Raw genomic sequence first — 5,122 nt, 5'->3', positions numbered from 1 at the left:
TTCATGTTTCATTTGTGTTTCAATTGTTTAATAAATACAATAAATTTTTGACCCGTTTTGTATGGAGTTAAGCTACTTAAGTTAAAGATTAATTTGTTGTAACGATGAAAAAAGAATATATATATATATATATATATATATATATATATATATATATATATATATATATATAAATGATGCATTATATACACACACAAAGTTTTTTTTTTTTTTTTTTTGGAGGGGGAGGGGGGTCAAATCGATTAAACGGGATCAATTGCATCCAAAATAAAAGTATAAAATATATATTTATATATATATATATTTAAATCATACATGAATATGAATAAACATATGCATGTAAATTTTTCTTAATTACACTACCATTGAAAAATTTGGAATCAGAACGATTTGTAATGTTTTGTACAGGAGTTTCTTCTGCTCATCAAGGCTGCATTTATTTGATAAAAAATACAGGGGTAAAGTAATATTGTGAAATATTATTATGATTGTAAAATAAAAAAATATACATTTTAATATACATTCAAATCTAATTTATTCCTGTGATCCAAAGCATCATTACTCCAGTCTTCAGTGTCACATGAGCCGAGTATCATAAGCATAACAGTGAAAGCTGTTTCCTGATGATATCTCCCAAGAGTAGCAATTCAAGTGTGAAAAGCAACGGTCCTAGTACTGAGCCTTGTGGTTCTCCATACTGCTCTTGTGATAGATATGATTACCTTATAATTCACTGCTACAAATTGATGATGGTCAGATAAGTATGATTTAAACCATGACAATGCAATTCCACTAATGCGAAGATAATTTTCTAGTCTATTCAAAAGAATGTTGAATGCAGCACCAAGATCCAGTAGCACTATACAAACAAGACGAGTAAGGGAGATTATTTACAAAGCAGTATTTTTGTTGTAGGAGTGATGATTCTACCATATTTGTAGCAAGGAGTTGAATTTGCATCTTTAACTATGGAGTATTCACAAGACTAGATATGAGATATCATCGCTCTGCTGCAGAATTTCAATGCCTTCAACATCAATTCCATGTGATAGTATTAAATCTAAAGTATGATTACTACAATTTAGAGGCCCTGACACGTGTTGTCTAACCCTAATGGAGTTTAGAATGTCTATAAATGCTGATTCCAATACATCTTTTTCATTATCAACATGGATATTAAAATCACCAGCAATTAAGATTTTATCTGCAACCAGCACTAAGAAAGAAAATCAGCATATTCTTTGATAAAGTCTGTACGGTTTCCGTTATCAGTAACGCTTGTTTCTCTGGATAATGTTATCTAAAGCACCATTACTTCAAACAAATTACAATTGAAACCAGAGCTCTGAGAAATACTTAAAATATTGCTTTAAATTGAAGCAAAACCTCCCCCTTTTGGACTCGGCTCATGTGTATAATAGTAATCTTGGGGGGTAGACTCATTTATAATAATGTAATAATCTGATTATAGCCAGGTTTCTGTCAAACAGCACAACTAAGTTATGATCTCTGATCATATCATTTACAAAAAGTGCTTTTGTACGCTTGAACGTCTTTTCATGAACATGCCTGCTTGAGCTATGGAAGCTGGAGATTAGTTAAATTTTCTAAAATTTTCTTTTTTCACACTAATGCATTGTTTAGCTTCAAGTACTAACTCTAGACTAATGTGCCATATTTCTAAAGAGAAGTGCGGCACCACCACAGGAATGATGAAGACTGTCTCTTTTCAACAGGTCAGGTCTACCCCAAAAACTCCAATTGTCTGTTAAACATATGTGTGTATTTCTAAGGCCCTCACATTCTCAATTAAAGTTTGGATGCGTGTCTATAGATTTGAAATCTTCTGTCAGCCTAACTAACTGTTTCCCTGCTTTCATCACATGTGAATCCCTCACCAATGACAGAAAAAGCTAAACCAAACATGTAGCCAGCAGTGCACGTGACAATAACAGGAGAGGAAGCCAATACTCACCGATTGTTGAATCCCACTTACCACAGGTGTCTGATGAACTGAAAAATGGAGCGAGAGAAAGAAAAGAGACAGTAGGCGGGAATTACAAGCTAATGGATAACGTGCTACGCTAGCAGTTTATATTAAAAAGCGAACGATATCAAATTAGTTTGATAGATAATATCAGAAATATAATGATAATTAAGTTATATTTTTGCAGTTTAAACCACAAGAAGTAATTATTAAAAAACTAAAAACAAAGCTACAATCGCACATTATGTAAACAAACTTTTTTATTGGATGCAATTAATTGAATATTTTTTACTTTAACGTTAAATATTACCTTTACATTTTAAGTGTATTATTAACACCAGAACTTGGATTTCAGTGCTGTTTCTTGTATTTAATTTATTTGTTTTTCTCTTTTCCAGCTCTTTTTCTCTGTCTCTCAAATCTCTAGCTCTTTTTCTGGATAATTTTATGTTGCCTTGATGAATCTGCTATTTTTGTTTCGGAAATGTAGATTATTTGTGCAGTCCAGCAGCTCACGAGGAGGACTTGAATGTTTTTTTTGTTGACGCTTTTTGCCACTGGAGGGAGCAGTTTTGATTAAACCATCCAGTAACCAGAAGGCTTGAGTAACCTTGTAAAGTTTGCTTGAGCCAGAGGATGTGTGATGATTTCTCTGATTTGATGTTTTATTGCATTTTTAATTAGTTTCTATTTATTTGTTTATCAGCCATGAACAGCTCTCCAGTGCAGTTTCCAGTGCAGTTTGTTTTCTACTCGATTTAATCATTCGCAGAATGGTGTTTCAGGGTACAGTGCTGATGAAGGCAGTCACTGGTGCCAACTGCTGTCATTTCAGTAAGTAGTAACTATTATTTATACCACAAAAGTCTCTTTCCATGTCCTTCTCTGTCTTACGGACCACATTATCATCTTGGCCCTTAGTCCAGGAGGGTGTTAAAGTTATATCTGGGTTATTTTAACTTGATGTCTATGGACCGCATCTGTAGTATTCAGTCATTTACCATAGACTGTCATTTATAAATCAAAACCAAAGTGCTTACATTGCATTCAGCCTATACATTTTATCAGTACATGCATTCCCTGGAGATCGATCCCATGCCCTTGGTGTTGCTAGTGATAAGGTGAATGGCAATGCATCTACATAAATGCACATGCCCTATGTAGAGTGTAATCACTTATTAGGTTACATCAGGATGCCAAGGCTGTCCACTAGGTGTTTGAACAGAGCCTTTCAGTCAGTTTAATGAGCGTTTTAATGGACTGTCACACATGTGCAAGTAGGCTACTAAAAATGTATTTCACCAGAATCCTCACACTTTTCCAGAGAACCACTAATGAGGATTTATATTACAGAAATGTCATGGTCTCTCGGTTTCTCTATTGTAGCTCTTGAGTTTTCTGTGCAACAATTTGTTAATTATCTCAGGGCATAGAGAAGAGTCTCTGGAGTGATGCCGATCACATAACCGCTGAACAGCATGCCGTGTGTGTGTGTGTGTGTGTGTGTGTGTACACTCCAGAGTTAATGATGCATCTTGTCTGCAGGCGACACAGGCTGAAAGTAGAAACATTTCACAAATGCCTACTGATTAAAGCAATAAGCCAACAGAGACTGTTTTAACACATTTTAGGGTTGTTCCAGTGGCAGAAATGACAATATGATTTCTGTTTACTGGTATAGTCCATATGTTTGATGTCTTACACAAACGGTTTAACTTCGGTAATGTGGTTTATTTCACACTGAAACATATACATTGAGACAAAAAAAAAGGACAGAAGTTGTCCTCATTTTAACCTGAATTATTACCAATTTTAACAGTTTCATATTTTATCTATTTTATTTTATTTTCATAATTTTTTACATGTTTTTATGTGTTTTTATTTTTTATATTTATATCTGCATGTATTTTTATTTTTCATTTTAACATTTTTGTATAATGTTTTGTATTTTTTATTATATATATACACACACACACACACACAGTCCCTCTTTAGTTTAGCCGAAACTGGTGTTTTTCGTGTATGGCATTAGATTTATTGTGACAGCAGTTGACACAGAAGGCATGTGTCATGATTTCACCGGTGTTCATGAGAAACAGCTGAAATGTTTGAACCACAGATCTGTTTCTTCAGTATTCAGAGTACAGGAGCCAGTGTGATCAATATGAGACGTCACTGATCTTCCCCGGCTCTTGATGCTCAGGTGAGTAGGCATCTGTCGGGATTTTCTAGGGTGCTTTGTTAAAATATCATAATTCTAAAACAATCTAATCTCACAATGAGAGACCATGTTTATATATGTAAGAATATTTCTGTTTTAAGCTGAATGTGATTCAGTTTATTTCAGTGCATTAAACTGATTGCAACATTTTATAGTGTAAAGTATGCTACATATCAAAATGTAGCAGTGTCATTGAATATCATGTATTTATTCATATGTATTAGTGAATATAGTGTTCCTGTAGCTCAGTTGGTAGATCATTGCTATATCAAGTGCAATGTTGGGGGTTCGATTCCCCGGGAACACATGATAGGTAAAAATTGTTAGCCTGAATGCACTGTAAGTCACTTTGGATAAAAGCGTCTGCTAAATGCATAAATTTAATTTAAATTTTAATTTAATGTATTTATTTTAGTTTGGTTTTAGTGATTTTTTTTTTTTACTATTCTATGTAGCTTTTTTTTCTTTTAGTAATTTTCCAAATAAACTTATTTTAATTGTTATAATATTCATTCATACTTTGAGCTAGCTTTATATATATATATATATATATATATATATATATATATATATATATATATACACACACATACATATACTAGTAACAGCTTAGATTAATATTTTCAGATAGTTTTCATTTTTAAAGTTTATATTTAGCTTTAATTTGTTATTTTAATTTTAATTAATTTTGGAACTTTTGGAAGTTATTTCAGATTCTTATCTTCAAGTTTTTAATTGTTGCAGCATTTATAACATGTTAAATTAGCTTTTATTTTTAAAATAAATAGTAAAATACAAAGTAACAAAATGTAAAAATATATATATTTACTAGTTTTAAAAATATCTCTATTTAGATTTTATTCAGATTTAATTTTAAGTAATTTTAGTGCTATAGTTATTTTTTGTAACTGTTG

Source organism: Carassius auratus, chromosome 5, assembly GCF_003368295.1.
Source record: "Carassius auratus strain Wakin chromosome 5, ASM336829v1, whole genome shotgun sequence".
Lineage (NCBI taxonomy): Eukaryota > Metazoa > Chordata > Actinopteri > Cypriniformes > Cyprinidae > Carassius > Carassius auratus.
The sequence above is the reverse complement of the archived record's forward strand: the minus strand, read 5'-3'. Positions refer to the sequence as shown.